Here is a 19,337-nt window from a genome sequence, read left to right as displayed (position 1 = left end):
CAGCTGTTGCAAAGGCACATGGAGGCATTTCCTGCCATTAAGTATGTTTAAATCCCAGGTGATTAATTTTTTATCCGGGGAATTGATTTATTTGATAAATTGATATTTTCAGAATGAAATGAAGATGAATTTTTACTATACACCTGATATCATGTCCATGGATTATATAGTTTCATGTAAAATTTTTTTATGATTTTCTCCCCTTGTCTTTTTTCAAAAAGAAAGTGGTTGTGTTAGCTACTTAACGCTCATAACTATTAGGCACTAATAATTGATTGATTTTGCTCATGACTGAGTCTAACTTGGGAGGCTTGAAAATATTGTGTTGCTGCTTAAGCTAAAGTAAATAAGAGTGTTCCTCAGGCACATATTAAACTGATGTAAAAACTTGTCTATACCTGTCAGGTGTGTGTAAATGGGTTTTTGTATGTTACTAGCAGTCTATTCTGTTTTGGTAAAAACAATGAAAAAATTGTTTCGGGAAAAATGAGTGTTATATATAAAAGGTCAAGGGTTCTGAAATATTGTTTCAAGATTGAGAAAATGTATCTCGCATTCCAATGTTTTTTCGGAATGCTTTTATTTTCTGTAGCTTTGTTGTATAGACTTTTTTCACAGATTCGTTATAAGCACATATAATTTTTTGCGGGTTTTAAAATTTTTGATGCTATTTAGTTTTATATTAAAATTTCATCTTCATGGTATGTCTTACATCTAGGTTACCTATCACATAAAATTTAATGTTTTTGTAATTATTCCATCGTAAACATTTGTGGTTTTTTCTGGTGCATTTCATATACACTCGTAGGCAAAGACTACTCTATGCTCGTAACTATTAGTAAAAATGATATATAAAGTATAATATGTAGAAAGAATAAAAAGATGAAACAAGAGAACAGATACCGCTCCATTGTAATTTACCTGGGACCTACTGGCAAAACCTGGGTCCTCAAAAAAAAAAAGTTTCGTTGCTTCCCCCTCCCTGCCAAACAATGTCTAAAAACATTTTCAATCCAAAAATTTATTAGTACAACTAGGTTTATTTACATTCATTGCTAAGTATTGTACTGGTAGAGAAAAGTTACAAAAGAAACCCATCAACACTGAGGAATTGACATTTAAAACATATAATTTAGTTAGGCTTACCCATTTTGTCCTTGTCAAACTTTCCTGACACGGTTCCAACAGAAATGGCGACATAGCTGCAGAAAAAGATTGCTACAGCAAGGAGTCCCCCATCAAGGGGTTAGCGCACCAACCTGTCTGGGAGTATAAAAAAAGTCTGCCATTCGGAATTGGCAATAAATTGTAGGTCCCAGTCTGATTAGATCTTGTGTGCAGAAAATGACCGTGGTGTGACAAAAATGATCAAATTAAGTTAGGAACATTATATATTTACAGACAAATCTGTCTATAAATTCTTTTTAGATTGATTTTTCATTTCAGAAAACCTTAACTCTTTTGATAATATCTTCTGAATAAATTTAAAGCAAATGATTCTGATCATCTGATTCATATAAATCAGGAGTTTCAAATTCGATCTTGGCTCTGTTCCACTTGCTTCAAAATTATAAGCAAACTATAAAATAATTCTACCTACCAACCAAGATTTTTATTGATTAACTGTTGATACTGATACGTGGCAAAATAACTGAGAATATTCTCTTCTGAATGTCTTTTTTAAGCAAATCTATTTTCACACCTAAATCTTGGCCTTGCCTAAAAAATAGCCTATGTGTTGTTAGCTGATCTTTTCATTGAAATTTGATATTAGTAATTAAAATGTCTTGTAATATCAATTAAGAATGCTATATGGCACACTCATGTCTTGTCATTATGAAATGAAACATCTTGATAAATAATTTCTAGGAACAGTTTTACCTTGTTTAAAAGTAGAAACAATATATATTTTTTATAACTTTTTGACAAGGCAACAAACATGTTTTTGCCAGTTGAATCTACTCTCCAAATCTTAAAGAAATCACAAGAATAAGTGTTGCTTGAGGCCTCTCTATCAGGTTAAGTTCAAAGTGTTTGTCAGGTTTGAGAGCGCTACTGCTTATTTTAAACTCTTTCCATCAAAGAAACTGCTGATAAATGCTGCAATGAAATAATTGCAATTCAAGAATTTTCTGAATGCATTTTTTTCGATTTTGCTCCAAGTCTTGAAGCAAAATTTATATTTTCATCAGCCATTATTGCTGACTTACCACCTTTTTTACTGAGTTTATTCATAGGAAGTTGATATTTTTCCTCAAGTCCTAATTTGATAAATTTTGCCATGACGCCAGAAATATCTCCCTTTTTTTTTGTGAATAGAAAATTCTTCAGCCAAGTACTTATTGCTATCCCAAGTCCAAGGAAACAGTCATTTGATCCATGTCTTGAATATTCGAAACTTCACGAGTGGTTTTGAAAAACATGTGGATATTATGTCCAACTATGTGTAGTCACACAAATTATCTATTGTTATTTCAACCACAACACGTCTTGTTATAAAAAATATCATGAAATGCTTGCATGTATTTAAGACATTTTTGCAGCATTTATCCATTTCTTTACAAAGGAACTGTGGTCGCCAAAAAGCTTAGAACTTCTCACGCATATGTAACGGATTTTATATATGTAGCAACTCTCCTTGCAGATTCATCTGGATTTATAATTTTTTGATGTAAATGCTTCGTCCTTTTTAGTCTTAAAAATAATTATTTGAAATTTTTTTAACTGAAAAAACTTAATTTTTTTGGATCTTGTTGGGATGTCGCAGGCCGCCAATTGTTTCTTTTGGGGCCGTGACTTTGACACCCTTGATATAAATCTTTGCTGAGCTATTTTCAGCTGGGAGGGTTTTCTTTTCCTACCCTGATGGTCCACAAACTGTGGTGTACTACCATTTTTAACTGCCACATATTTCACACCCTAATATGAGAACTATGTCAGATTTGTATTGGTGAAATCTAATAGTGTTTGTGTGTCAAGTGTGTTGTCTTGTGTTCCCAGTAGATGGTGCTATCTATTTTTCAAATCGCTGTGTAGATTTGCAATTTAATGTATGTGTAAGTTTGCTGATAGTCATGGCAAGTGTGGCTGGAGACAAATCTCTACCCATGCAGGACCTGGTTTTGGTACTTCCTCTGCCCATCCCATTCCCTATTCTAGCAATTCCTGAAAAAAAAAAAAAAATAGCCCTTTCATCTTGGGTTTGGTGCCCCTCCAATGGGTGGACAAACATTTTCTTTTTTTTTAAATGAATAAACTTTTTGCCCATTCATGTCATATTTGATGTCTATCCTAGAGTGGACAAATATTTTTCCCTTATTTTTTTAATCAATTTTTTTGCCTTTTCATCTGAAATTTGGTGCCCCTCCTAGAGGGGTGGCCAAGAGCTGCCTCTGCATCATGGCAACAGAGCTTTTTGCAAAGGAATAGCCAACTCAGTTAAAAACCTGAAAATCTTATTTACCCAAATACCACTGTGCAGTAGCAGGTCCCAAACAGATTTTATGCTGTGATGCTCATGACCACATACCGGCTAGATGAAAAAACTGAATATTTATGATTGAGTTTTTTCTTCCAACTAGCTCGGAAAACTTTTTACGATTTGAACGGGCGATCTAATCCTCTGATTTTTCAGATGGTCATGTGTGCGATGTTATGGAAATAAAATGAATTTATGCAATGAATATATGCAGTCTCTGAATGTAGTTCAGCCACAAAAGTATCGTAATTTCAATATATAACTCACAGGAGAAAAACCTTCAGAAATTGGAAAATTCGTTATAATATCCACTCATTCAGGGACACACCTAGATATTTTGTCAGCTTATTCGTGTGATAGCTCACCGGGTTATATATTTAATGCAGTACAGTCATGGCCCTGGAGCAGGGCCAACACCTTTTCATAGCAGAAAGCCTCCATGCAAAGCTTTGACGTTATTGAAGTCGCCAGTTTCACCTGTAGCCATTGGATAAAGCAGGCCAGTATATGCAAATTCTTTATCTTTTTTTTTGCATTATATCCAATGGCTGTAGGTGAAATGAATGACTTCAATAGTGTTAAACGTCAAACTTCGCATAGAAGCTTTCTGCTATAGAAGGTGCGGGCAAGCCCCCCTTATAGTGAATTTATAGCATGAAAACATAAAAAAATGAGAATTGCCCTGTTCCCCTGTTAACTCCATCCTTGGGGGGGGGGGGGGAAAGCATGTCTCAAAGCATTAGTACAGTACTTACTGAAGTGTAATGGAATTACTTTACAAGAGAGGTCATGGCGTAGCGTGATCATGACAGACAGTGAAGAGAAGTAAAAAAGTTGCTAGAGGTATTTCCCCTCAGAACTTGGAAAGAATGTCTTGGGGAACTCGAACTAAATTTTTGTGTCTTTTCCCAAAATTCCTGGTATTTGACACACTGGCGTGTCAGCTGAATCTCTGAGAAAACCTAGCTGAATATCCAGTGTTGTAGAAAAATATTTTGTGAGGATGTTAAATCATTATGGATAAGCATCATTAAAAGTAAATCAGGGGGCCCTTTGTATTATTATAAAGATGGAGATATTGTCGCCCACTAATATCATATTACAAAGGCCTTGTATTAGTCTTCTCTTTCAAAGCATATCTAAGTGAAACCCCCACATGAGAGAAATACAAGATTAAAATAAGTTTGTTCAATGACAGAGTTTTGATAATGAAATCCTGCTGTGTTCTAGATAAAGACCCAGTTTGACTTTCTTTTCTAGGAATATTGAGATTCTTCGGAAAATTGCTTGCTTTCCTAATTCAGTGTATTTTGCATCACACTAAAGGGTTATTTTTCACTTCCTGCAGATAAACAGGTACCAAGCAAGTCTACTGGCAGGCACAGCATGTTGCCTCAACTGTCTGCATGATTAATTTTGTAATTTTGGTTACAGTAGTAACTGGAATACACTGGGAAAATTCCTTGTAGTACTCCTGCATCTTCTGATTCTGAAGTATAAATTTTTACCCTTTTGACGCTGACATTTTGAAAGTCCTGTAGTGAATCATTAGCACACTTCCATTCTGCCGGGATTGTCATAAAAAATAAAAAATGACACGTTAGCACAGGTTGACAAGATATTCACTTCAAGTATCAAAGGATGTGATGAGGTGTCTCGAGTTTGATAACTAGTTCATCCTTGTCAGAAACTTTCCTGATGTGGGGTACATCAGAAATGGGGACATGACCACAGAAAAAGATTGCTACCACAGGGAGTCCTGCCCACTGAGGTGTTAGCGCATTAACCTCTCTGTGAGTATAAAATGACTGCAGTTCGGAATTGCAATAAATTGCAGGCCCCAGTCTTTAGCTCTTGTGTGCAGAAAATTACTGTGTTATGACAAAAATTATAAAATTGTCATCAAAATTTGATTTAACAGTTGAAGGAAGGTGGCACTCTTCTCTGATTCTTCTGGTTTCATTCGAATTTCAGCAAGTCATGCTGTAATTTAAAAACTCACCCACACTCCTTCTGCTAATCATACTCAAGTCCTAATGTTATGAGAGCACCTGGATTTATCTTACCTACTTTCTCATATACTTAATACCTTCTTACATATACAGTGCCTAAAATATCTTTAATATAGCTCGTGATGTTATCTGTCTTCTCTAGTTGTTCACATATAATGGAGTTTAATGAATGTCCATGAATTGTTATTTTAGTCATATATGCTTACTTCAGATCTTTATTTTTCTGGTTGTCACCAAAATTTATTTTTTTACATATTAGTGTACGTAGTGTACACACACTGCTGTTCAGAGAAAATGCAACACCAGAAAATCTTATCAGATGTACCAGAAATTTGTTACATGAATGCTCCATTATCATGGGAGATGCAAATGATTGAAATTTTAGCTACCGAATATGTGTATACGAGGTTACTAGACGTGCTCATTTATATGAGGATATTTCATTATTTTAAAATTCTTAATACATATTTGATTCCACATTTTTGTCCTCACTTTCAGGTTTTCAGATTTTTTTTTCTTTCCAGGAGGGAAAAAAATACACAGCAAGTAGATATATCCATCCATGTGTCTTTTTTTCCATTCATACACTATAAGTCGGTGTTCACTTTGGAGTTTAGACATTTTATTTCTTCAAACTTCTCTAGAAAAGTACTTGCCTGAAATTTCAGAATTCGTCATGTAAACCTAATGCATTTATTCATACTTTGCAATGAAGACTTACATATATAATACACGTATGTATACAGGATGCATAAATAACAGAGCATATGACATTTTACTTTTCAAGCCGTTAATCCTAGAGGCATACTTCCAATTAGAAAAGGTATCCAAATAACATGTAGTACTCAGATATATCATTCATGTTGCAAGGGGTTATATAGTTATTAAAATAGAAATGTCAACTTTTTATACCTTCCCCGGGTGCCCGAAAACCCACTTAGAAGCTTGTTACCCTGCTTCTTTTGATGCAAAAAAATGATGATAAAAAAAATCCTTTTCAAGTGATATTCTGAGATATTCAAATTCGAAAAACAGACGAAAGTTAAAAAAAAACAGCTTTAAAGGCGGGTAAAATGGTTTATCCATATTTAAAGCTGTTTTCTCCAACTTTCTGCCATTTTTCAAATTTGAATATGTCTGCTGATATTGCACTGTTAGCATCAGTAGACAGGACAATAACTTTCTAATTGGGTTTTTGGGCACAAGGGAACTCGAAAATTAAAATGTCAATTTTTTTATAATAACTACACAGCCCCTTGCAACTTGAATTGCATATCCAAATGCTGTGTAATATTTGGATACTTTCCTAATTGGAAGTATGCCTCTAGATGAAGGGTTCACCAGTAAAATGCCATATGCTCTGTTATCTATGCACCTTGTATATATAAAACCATGTGTTGACATGAGAAAATACACATGTGATTTTCATGGATCTGCCTGGGACGAACATGGGTCCCTTGAAGAAATCAAACCCTTGTATTCAGTTGTGTGTAGTTTATGTGTTGCGTTGTATTTTTGTGTTATGCCTTTGTATTGTATTTATATCTACGAAAATGTTAATAAAATTTCTTTTTCAGATTTAGTCAGGAGTGCAATTATGGGACTAAAGAAATTAAATGAGAAAATGATTTTTTTAATTAACTCTATCATAGCTGCAAATGATTTGTAGCTTTCACAAAATATTTTACATTTCAAAAAATATAAAATATGTGCAATATTTGTGTGCATTTTTGGAAAAATAGTATGTATATTCATGAAGATATACACTGCCAAAACAATTAGGGGAGCAAGCAAAAAAGTGAAGAAAACCGTGCGAGACAGCCACGTATTGGCATACAATGGATAGTGCACGCGTATCAATGCGCAATACAGAAAAAAGACGTAAAAAAATTTGGTATTAAGTTTTAATTCTTTGAAAATATGGAAAAAACATGAAAAGATGATTTAGGGCAACAATTTGGTTACATGTAAACGATAAAAAAAAGTACTGTTTAGACATGATGCATGAGTTTTAATAGGGCGTGTGGTCTCCTCGAACAGCTAATACTGCTGCACACCTGTTTGCCATGGATGCGATGAGGTTATCGATCAGACTTTGGGGAATACTGTTCCACTCCTCAAGAAGTGCAATCTGCAAGTCTCGGACAGTAACAGGCGGCCTTGGTCGCGCAGCAATGCTTCGTTCGAGCATGTCCGAAACATGCTCGATTGGATTCAGGTCAGGAGAGCACGCTGGCCATTCCATACGCTGTATTGTTTCAGCTTCAAGCATGTTCTCCACCAGACAAGCTCTATGCGGTCGGGCATTATCATCCTGGAAAACAAAGGAATCTACAATGGCTCCAGCGTAAGGGATGACATGAGGGCGCAGTATCTCATCTGCATACCTTCGGGCCGTCAAAGTGCCATTCCGAATGATATGCAGGTCCATACGTCCGCCTATGCTGATTCCACCCCATACCATCCAACCAGCTCATCTGTATTGTGACCTTTCACGAACGAATGCAGGGTTATTTCGAGTGCCCCTGACCCTCCAAACCAGAACACGTCGGGTGTCACACTCCAGACTGAATCGGGACTCGTCTGCAAACAGCACTTGGCTCCAATCATGTTGCTCCCAATCTCGATGTTCAGCAGCCCATCTTCTTCGGGCTGCACGGTGGCGTGGGGTCAACGGAACGCACTGTTTGGCTGGACATCCTTCGCCTGTTGCCAAGCCTTCTTTGCAGCTGCGTAGCATTCTCTGTTCTGTTTCGACGGGCTGTTAACCGTATATACCGGTCATCAGTTGCTGTAGTGGCGCGTGGCCGACCTTGCCCTGGTCGACGTCTAACATTTCCTGTTTCTTGGAATCGATTCCACAGCCTTGCAACAACACTTCTGGCGACTCTAACAGCGTCCGCGACACTACGTTGTGTTTGCCCGGATTCCAGTCTGCCTATAACACGCCATGCCATGGATTCCGGTAAATCACGTTGTTGAGACATCCTCAAGTCACCTTGTCTCAAAAAAGTCTCCTTGTCTCTCTTTTATGGAATATAAGGTAGAGTTCAAAATGAACTTCCGATCGTTGTTTTTTTTCTTCAGCTCAGTCAGCACACTCTGGTTCCCAACAACCAATACCTCCTTCTAGAGTAGAAGTCCTTCTGCTCTAGAAGGTATTGCAACAACCCACTTCTAGGAAAACCCGGCTTTATGGTAGCATGTATCCTGTGATCGTATGTAGACGTATTTGGAGTCGTTGGAAGTCATTAAACTTTTGTACTAGGTATTTTTTCTGGAGGACTTGAGAAATCAATATCTTAGAAAAAAAAGTTTTATAATTTTTGCCAAAATCATTTCAGCCTTTCGGTCCGTAAGTGAGCGAAGCTTCCTTTGATTACTACTACTTCACCAAACACCAACTCTGGCCATATCGCTATAGTGCAATTTACTGCCATTAGTGAGATGGGTTGGAAGTGAAGGCGCTGTCTATCAGTGGTCGCCTCGAGTTCGTTAGGGAAAATATCTTAACAATATCCTCCTCCCTTGGGTTCGAACCTGGGACCCTGGCAACAACCTTCACGATGGTAGACGAGCATCTTACCACCATGCCAATGGGCACTCCTTTGATTACTGTCAACCATAGGCTGCGATAGACTTGGAAGTCGGGGGGGGGGGCACGATGATGATGTCAATTCATATATGCATGTATACATTAGATCAGTCAACTTCACCTTTCACGCCCCCCCCCCCCGTAACTCTGCCCATGCTGGCAACTAAATATTTATTTAGGAGTGATGCGAAGCGCTTGTACAAGGTTCTTTAAAGAAAGAAAACAAAAAATGAGTAGCAAGTGTGTGTACTTTTAATTACTTGTGGCTGAAAAATCCCTTCTATCAAGATTGGTTGCTGAGTGTGCCAGACAAAAATGCAGCCAAATGCAAGCTGTGCTTCAATGGGTGAATCGGCACTGAAATCCATTGAGCTTATATTACTGGAGGGAGTATGACGCAGGGCGATAACTAGGATTTTTGTATTGTCTTGCCGCCCCCACCAACTCGGAATTCGATAATTTTATAACGGTGTTCACCTAAAAATTGCAACCCGAGGCAGTTGGCCCCCCGCGCCCTCTAGTTCCGGCGCTGGTATGACGTCAGTGATCTACATCATTCCTTGGAAGATCATGTGACGCATTCAATGTCGGTGCATCTCCGTTATTTTCTAATGGCATCCATAGTTGTTTAAAGGAGTTTAAAACAATAACTGAAAGAAATTTCAGTATCGATGATATGATTCCAAAATTAATGAAAGAAAAAATTACAGAATTAATGAAAGAAAAAATTACAGAATTGATGAAAGAAAAAATTACAGAATTGATGAAAAAAAATTACAGAATTGATGAAAGAAAAAATTACAGAATTAATCAGAGAACTCCAAAATTAATGAGAGATAATTCCAGAATTAATGAAAGAAAATTTAAGCATTGATAAAAGAGAATTCCAAAATTAATAAAGCAATAAATCCAGAATTGATGAAAAAATTCCAGAATTAATAAAGCAATAAATCCAGAATTGATGAAAAAATTCCAGAATTAATGAAAGAAATGTTTTCAGCATTAATGAAATAATTAAATTCAGAATTAATGAAAGAAATGTTTTCAGCATTAATGAAATAATTAAATTCAGAATTAATGAAAGAAATAATTTAATTTTTTTCTATCTTTAGAAGAGTTCTTTTTTTTTAGTCTTTAAAAGAAAATTAATTGCAATATTTAGAGACTAAACTACGTTTCAATGAGGAAATTGACAGGCACGAACTCTGTGTTATTCAATGTGTCATATGTTTTGTATGATATATATATGTGTATGTGGCCTCCTTTATTCATTATGGATGATGTGAAATAAAGTAGGTAGAAATGTAATCTCTCAAAGTTTTAATCAAAATTAAATATGCGCCTATTCATGTGAAAAATATGAGTTTGTAAAAGAAGTCCTTGAATTTTTAAGTTTTACCTTGAAAAGTGCTTGAATAGTCCTTGAATTTTTTTTCGTTGGAAGAGTACGAACCATGAGGGAGTTTAGTGATTTCTAATTGCCGCTTAATGAGAGGACCTGCCAACTCTCAGAATTTAGGCGGGAGACCCCGGATTTTTAACCCTTCTTCCTGCTCTCCAGATTTGTTAAAATTTCTCTGGATTTTGGGGTGTTTTTCCATGGCCATTTCCGTCGAGCAGCCATAAAAAAAGTATCTGTGATCACATTTAAGCAACTAGCAAAGATATGACTTTGTTTACTTAGCATTTATTGGCAGTCATTTATCAGGGGTTGGTTGCCGAAATTTCTGTATAATCATTATTGTATTCCATTAACAGCCATGCAGTAAAACACTAGTTTTTTTGTCAGCAGCTTTATATTTTGAGGTTTTTTAACTGTTTCCTCTGATTAAATATGCCATCAGAAAGAAAATATAAAACTGCTTTTAAGAGTCTGTATACCCAAGATTATATTAATCACTGATAGCATCCACAAAAGGAAACTTGTGTTTTATGAACAGTATGTAGATGTGATTTCTCTATTCTGCATGGAAAGACTGACATTAAATTATATTCTGCTCAGGGACAATGCAGAACCTGCCTGGGGAGAGGGCATTGAAACTTTTTCTTAATAGATGGGAAAAAAAAATTGTTTTCTTTCCAAAAAAATTTTTGAATTTTTTTTATCGGTCTATGAGCAAGGGAGGGGGGCCCCATTCTTGGGAGAATAGTATCCGGATTTCTGGATTCCAAAAGTTGGCACGTCTGAGCTTGTGATCGTAGACTTGCTTTCAATCCGAACATAACTCAGGTCTATCACCATCTATGGATGGTTTACTACCTAGTGAGTTGTTTGTTTCAGAAGTGTAACTGTGTGTGTACCTAACAATCTGAGTGCGTATGTAGTGTTGTTTGATTTTTCAGTGCTGCCATCTATATTTCAGAAGTGAACTGAGTGATGTGTTATGATTGAATTACATTTGTACTGTTTGTAGGTTTGTTGCTCTCTGCGGTGTGCAATCTTAGACTGCTATATCACGTACATCTCACTTCATTCAATGTTGTTTGGCTCTGTTTTGAACCCATTATTGCTGAGCACTGCAGCACTTCGCAATGCAACTCAGTTGTTGTACACACGGCTGAATATTGATCAATAGTGTGTTCAGTTGTTTTGCATTTACAGGAGGCGTTTTCAACTTGAACAGATGCACCCGTGAAGCTTGTTTTGAGAAGTTTCGTTGTAAGTGCTAAAGGAACTTGGGTACAACAAAAACATGGGTAGGGTTGCTAGACGTCTGTATATACGACCCGCAAGGGCTTATGCTGGGGATTGCATTGGATACTCATGATCTACTGAGCGCTTGGGCGACCTCGCAAAGTTGGTTGAAGGGGTTGGTTGTTGGGGGTTGATGGGGATACAGAGAGAGGCGATAGGGACAATTGCGCCCCCATTAAAAAAATTATTGAAGGCAGAAGAGCAGAAGGTGGACATTTGTCCCCCTCTCTATTCGAGAAACAACCTGTAGCCGTTTATGCTTTCATGAGATATCACATTTTATTTTTTTCAATTCTGGCAGAATTTTCTAAATGAACTTGTGCCAAAATTTGAGTTCATAATTCACACATTTTTGATAGATTTTCAATTTCAATAAAAGACAATTATTTTCCGATATTTGAGTATTGTCAATTTTTTTGTCTGAAATTTATAAAATTACTTTTTATTCTTGAGTTATTCAAGGTCGGAAATTTTCAGTGTTTTTGGAAATTTCTGACAAAAAGTAATATTGCACTATACATTTGATATAGTTCTATTAGTATTGATCATTCAGGTGACTAGAATGTAATTTTTAGTTAAAAATTTTCTTGGCCGTTATGGGGGATGTCTGACAGGCCTTCAGATCAAAGGTTCCATGGGGAAGTTGACAGGTTTCTTTTTTGAGGGGCCTGGATGAATCTTTTTTTATTGCTTTAGCAGTAAAAGTTTTCTAAAGTGCTCAGAGCCATAAATATATTGACCGGACCCATAAAAAATCTGCACATTGGCTTCTCACTTCTTGGTTGGGGGCCCTTGGATTTAAAATTCATTGGTAATATGAATTAAAATATTTCTTGACCATCTCGGAGAGGGTGTGTAACAGGGCTCCAGTCTGAGAACCCTGATGAGGATGTTGACTTATTTTGGGTAGGGGGGGTTGATGAATCTTTGATTTTTGTTGCTTTAAGATTGTTGTATTTTTCAGTAAGCTGGTGCTTTCACATGTCACTTTTCATAGCACTCTGACAAAGTGGGACAAAATAAACAAGATATAATGGGAAGAGAAAAGGGGGTTGGCCGCCCTAGTATAGCTATATTCATAAACTTTTCTGATATTTAATTTTTAATAAAAAATGTTTGACTCATTCAGAAATGCAAATTATGTGAAGCTGTCATGACTTGTAGAAGAGAAAACTTAGTTTTCTTAAAAATACATTTTGTGGCTTCATGAAAAAAAATATATGAAAGGATTTGAATGAAAAATTATTTTTATATATTAAGTTATTTTGCAGCTTATAACATATTTTCTTAAACAGTTTACAGTGATTTAGCTCTCATTTGGTTAACAACTGTTACCTCTCTCTGGGGTGGCTGCAGCTAAAGCCATGAACTCAGGTCTTTTTATGATAAAAACGAAATTTATTGCAAATTCAGTACATCACTTCTGACTTTAAATCACTTCAATACTACTACCACAACTCACTCTTCTTTCTTACAGATTTTTTTCAATATCTAATCCTCATCATAATGCTCTGTTACTGTTCAAATTTGTGTTCTCAAACAGTTGCTTGTTACCCACGCATACAGTCACGGTATACGTCTTCCTTTTTAGCAGCTGTTCAATAAATTTTCCTACACATCATACTTTTAATTCTTAAAGTCAATCTTTTAACCATAGACTAGAAATTTAAAAAAAAAAAAAAAAAAAAAATTAAAAGAAAATCAATCCGCATGCGGGGTGGAGGCATTCTTTCGTTTTTAGTTTAGTGATGCAATTTTCTGTTCTGTGGAAGAGGGTTGCCCCTAATGACTCCTGAAAAACTCCTTACTTTTTGTTTTGAAAATTTTTTATAAACTGTGAAAGTCTTAGAAATTTTATTTTATGAAACTTCAAAAATTTAACCAACACACACATTATTACAGCCTATTGGTTTTTTTTTTTTGAAATTTTGTAAAAGATCTTTTATCAACCTTTTAAAATGTAATCCCAGCCTAGCACACATATATGATGTCAAACTGAAGAAAATAAATGAAAAAATGAATAAAAACGTAAGATGCCAATGAAATGGCAATTCATTTGTCAATGCAATTACAGCTTCTTATGTCATTGGCATCTTTTTGAATTCTAATGTCATTCAACTAGAACTTTAATATAAGTTGTCCTATGTCTGACAACCAAATTATAAAAAAAATGTTTGCACATGATTAAAAATCATTTTTTAAATTATGCATGTGTGCTCAGCATGTTTTAAGCAAAAAACATGCAATGAAGATTAGAATTTATTGAAGAACTATCTACTCATACTTTTGTGAACATACATGCTATTTTCTTGGAAATGGACATGAACATTACACGTTGTAAATAAAATATTCGTATTTTGTGAAAGTTGCTAATCACAACTTCTTATGATACAGGATTAATCAAACATCTTTTTCTTATTTAATTTCTTATTAGTTCCGTAAATGCACTTCTGACTAAATTTTCACTGGAAAGTATGAGTAAAAGCATTAAGTTTATATGGCTCCAAAGTGAACACTGACTTATGGCTAGTGTATTTACAGTAAAACCTCACTACAATGATACTCTATATAATGATAAATCCCTATCTGTACAACAATATATAGTCTTGTTTGGAAATTTTTATAGTCTGATGTTATACTGCTGCCTCTCAATATAGCAGTAATTAGTATACATGCTTTGATTCATCTTCATTGAAATTTGCAAGAAATGAGAGCAGACATTGCCTCCAAGTGGGGCTCTTATAACCACTCCCTCACATGCTCTAGGCTAGTATGAAAAATACATTGCTTGAAAATCATCTGTCAAGGTGAATTCAGTTTTACATAGAATTTAGAAATACACTATTAAATCTTGTTACAACAAATATATCCTACAGACCACGAAAAAATATCAGTTGTAGAGAGATTGTTATATTGAGAGGTATCGCCAAATTCATGTGGTTATTGACATCTCTGAGTTCAGTGTTGTTGGTACCACCAGAAAAACTCCTTATGAGCACTTATCTGTCATGCAAAAAAAAACAATTACTAGATTTACCAGATATCTGGCCTCTTACATCCGCAATTATGAGCCTTGAGATTTTATAAAGCACCTTCCTCAATCATGTTTTCATACCCCTACCTTGTTACCCCTGAACATCAGTAGGCGGGGCACTAGGCAGTCCTTTTATTTACATTTTTGTTGCAATTGCTTCCTTTTTGGTGCAGTTTTATTTTGCTTTACTCTTAGTAGAAAATAGGCACAAAAATGAAATGTAAGACAATGTTGTAATGTCACTCCATCTGCATATCTGGCTTGGTGCTGCTGTCAATGATGTCACTAAGTCAAAAGAGTAGAGCTTGGAAGTTTAGGCCCTAAAAATACTCAAATTAGGCAGGCAAAAAAAGCACTAAAAATGCCTGAAATAGACACTAAAAAAGATATAACTAATGGAGAACAGGAGTGACTAGAGACTACGATATTTAGGGTCTGAATATATGGGTTGAAAAATTTGCCGCTTTAATTGTTTAAATAAATTATAATACCTGCATATAGCTAAGTTGATATTATGCCAAAAAAGAATTTTGTGGTTCTTCAAGATTATGTCATACTCTGATTTAATAGAATATTTAATACATAATTTTTTCTGATGTGCAAAATAGTGCTAGTTGAAATTAAAGAATAATTTTATGAAAACTCTGTGCATCCTTTTCATATGGAATTATTTAAAAATCATTTTTATAATCACGACATTTTTCTCAATTTTCAAATATTGAACTTACTATTCAGTCATGGATCGAATTGAAAAAAAATCTTAAATTCTGCAGATGATTTTTGCATACCTAAAATAACTTGTCATGTTTGTTTGCAGGACATTTATTTATAGAGTAAAAAGAAAAATCAAAACAATGTGTATCCTATGACCCTGTCAGCTCCTATCCCACCTTATGTGATCCATGATGTCACTGGGCTATTGAGACAGTCATCGGATGCATGAGCAAGACACATTATGTAAAGCATTTGGGAAAAAAACTTTTCTAATTTATTCTAAGCTTTTCTTTATACATGGGTTGCTTTTGGCTATAACTTTCATGCAAATTCAATGGTATGTTGAATTTTATGGTATTTGCTGTATTTGAAAGCTATGTCGCTTCTAGGCCTAACACTAATTTTCCTGTCTCAAGAATTAAGCCTATTGAGGTTCAAATGGGGGGGGGGGGCGGCAGCAGGGCTGAGGGGTTTGATGACAAGAATAAATAATCAGGGTTGTAGATTAAAAAAAATTAAAGTTCTCTCACAATACTAAAAGTATCCAAGTTCTACAAAATATGGCTTTTAAAATTCATGAATAAACAATTTTGAAATGGGTATTTTTTAAGGGCAGAAAAAATGTAAGAACTAGTTTTACAAAAATGTTAAAAAAAAAAGGTATTTATGGCATTTTGCTTCAACTTCATGGCTCCACAAATAAGTAACAAATAACACTGCTTATCAGAGGAAAATCTTATTTGCTTACATAATTTACAGCTTCCCAGAGAATGATTATATAATTTGTGTTAATGCTCAACATGGCAAAACCTAATAATGAGAGGGTCTTTAGCTGTGTCCTCATGTGGTCTTAAATATCTTTCAAAGTATCAAATTATGCTTTTTCAGCTTTCATTTACAAGAAATGAAATGAATGAAATTTAGAAAATATTCCAAAATTGGGAAAACATTAACAATATTTTTCCAAGAAACTCTGCTGTATTTTGATTGGCATATACACAGGAGTGCAGTGTTGTGGTGAAGCATCCAGGGGGCTGTACTATCTACTCATGCTTATCAAGAATCCGATCTCCATCCACATCGATTATAACAATATAAGTACAGAAGGTAAATTTTTATACTATTAGTATGTGTTCCCCTCTGAAAAAAAGTTTTTCTCTGAATATTTGGAGGAAGATATGGATTGAAGAGACTTACTCCTCAGCATCCAATGATAGTATTTTCTACTTGCGATGGTGCTGTTTTAGTGAGAAATTTATTTCTTTGACTTGAAAATTTATTACAATTACTTAAGTAGTGTTTTTCCTTGAAAGAAAACTATTCAATTTCGTCGACCTTTTACAATTTATTGGATTTAATTAGAAATCTATTCATTACCAAGTGTAGTACACGGTAATACTTTGCTACAACTATGCCCGATACAACAATATATAATCTCTCTACAATGATATTTTTTTAGTCTTATTTGACGATGTTTATACTCTTAACTGCTGCCTCTGGATATAACAATAATTGCACTATAACAATATTTTTTTCTCAGTCCGCAGAGTATAGATATATCAAGATTTCACTGCATATTACTCTGATATAATTATATCCTAAAATTATATACATAAAATAAATGAAGGGAAATTATTATTTCACAAGTCCATCAAAATAGGCAACGTTGGACAATACATTTTTTATTTTAATGTAATTTTGGTAGCTCCTTATGAACTGAAGAGCTTCAATAAATTATAATGCTTAAATATTCTCGTGAATAATATTTTTTTACATGCTGACACATATATTTAATTACAAAAGTAACTTCATGTGCTCCCTGTTTTCCCATCTTTCCCATTTAAAAAAATATATATATCTAGTCAATAGAGCTCTGCTAACACCTATTTTTAACGTTAAAGAATGTGAAAGAAACAAATATTCTGCATGTGCATCAAAAATTAATTTGCGTTGCCACCATCACTGAACAAAAAATTCAGTAAATGTATAGTAGTATACCCCAAACTTAATTTTGATTGTGTGTGGTCAACGATCGAAGGGAAAAACTCATTTTTACCTGAGAGGAAAGTGATTTCTTTTCATTTTCTCCCTTTTGTCATGTGACCTTAAGGAGTGAGCCTAAGAATCATTCCTTGGTACTGTTTTTCGGATTATTCTTAAAGTCGTGCTACTACTACTTCACCAAACACCAACTCTGGCCATATCGCTGTATTGCAATTTACTGCAATTAATGAGATGGGTTGGAAATGAAGGCGCTGTCTATTGGTGGTTGCCTCAAGTTTGTTAGGGAAAATATCTTATCTATATCCTCCCTTGGATTCGAACCCGGGGCCGTGACAACAACCTTCATGGTGGTAGACGAGAATCTTACCACCACACCACTCAGATGCAAAGTGATGGCAACAGCATGCTGTGTTCCCAGATGGTCACCTTCCCAAGTACAACCGTGCCCGATGCTGCTTAACTTCGGTAATCGGACAAGAACCAGTGTTTTCAGCATGGTATGGCTGTTGGCTTAAAGTCATGCTTATAATTCGGATGGGATGTGAATAAGCATGAGCAGATAGTACGGCCCCAGTTCTTTATAGCCCACAGCTGCAGAAATTTTTGCTTCATTTGATTCATATTATTTTTTTTTTGTCGAGATTGTGTGCCTAGACAAATCGGGAACCTTGTGATATCATTTTACAGTCTGCCTTTGTTTTCAGCCAATCTTTGAATAATTTATCAATTTACTAACATTTTCAGGCTTATCAAACTGGCCCAAAACATCCTTAAAGCCTTCTAAGAATTGTTAATTGCATTTAAGACACTCGTGTTATTCCCAAAACCTAGGACTTTTAAAAGCCTTTCTCAACATTTCGCACACCTTTATTTCTTCCCAAGTTTTTTCACAGGTAATCTGCTTTAGCTTTTTATTAATTTTGAAAGTGAGAAAAAGGTGATCACAGTGAAAAAAAGTGCTTTTGAATTTTCCCTCAATAGATTCCCATTAAATTTACCTATGTGACTCACGAGTTTATTCTTCAGCTTCTCAGTATAGCATATTGCCATAAAAAAGCCCTTTCATTTTTTGTGGGGGCAGTTTAGGAATTTGATCATGTTTTCTATATTATTGAATGTGTGCTATCATTGCGTGTTAATTTCATGTTGAAAAACAAAGCAAATACTTAAAATTAGTGATGTGAATAATAATTTGCTTAGAAAAACCACAAAAATTTTGGAAATATGACACTATCACAAATTGAAAAAAGGTAGTACAGAAAAATATAAAACTATGAGAAAATATATAAAAGAAAATATTGTACATATATGTTTTACAGAGCTCCCATTTGTCTTACATTTCGGTAAAATGTTTTACTTTCTAGGTCTTGTCCTACTTTTTCACAAAATCTTGTCAACAAAATTTGTGTAACTTTTTTTGAATGAGAGAATCGTACAAATAATACAAATGTAATAGATTGCAATAAATGATTCTGCTAAAGCAGAAATCACACTGTTTTTTCTTATTCAGATTATTTGAGGGTGTAGGTGGACCATTTAGTTCATTAATTTTTCTTTTGCTTATTTTGAGGCTTCAAAAACTCATTTTGTGTCAATGTTTTGAGTGGTCATTAAAAACTTCTGTCTGGATGGAAAAAATAATTTAGTATTTAGTATTTCATGGTCTTGGATTATTCATTGTACAGTAACTAACATTCATCATTTAAAATTATGGTTCACATTTTATATATAGGTGAAACAACAGGCGGCATAAGAAAGCAGTTGGATGCATAGGTCTATTCTAGATTTTTATTCTGTTTTTCAAT

The 19,337-nt window shown here is 34.9% G+C and overlaps 1 protein-coding gene and 1 pseudogene across 1 annotated transcript in view; one reads left to right on the top strand and one right to left on the bottom strand.

The window, feature by feature from the left end:
• The window catches only part of LOC149072957 (AMMECR1-like protein), an 81,905-nt gene that overhangs the window by 39,061 nt on the left and 23,507 nt on the right, over positions 1–19,337 (top strand). The gene's annotated exons all lie outside the window — the stretch shown is intronic.
• LOC149072958 (5S ribosomal RNA) lies at positions 17,926–18,043 on the bottom strand (annotated as a pseudogene).

This window comes from Pholcus phalangioides, unplaced genomic scaffold, assembly GCF_987345545.1.
Source record: "Pholcus phalangioides strain wild (caught in Gottingen) unplaced genomic scaffold, Ppha-v1.0 ptg000017l_1, whole genome shotgun sequence".
NCBI lineage: Eukaryota > Metazoa > Arthropoda > Arachnida > Araneae > Pholcidae > Pholcus > Pholcus phalangioides.
Note: the sequence above shows the minus strand (reverse complement) of the source record. Positions and strands in the feature narration are given on the sequence as shown.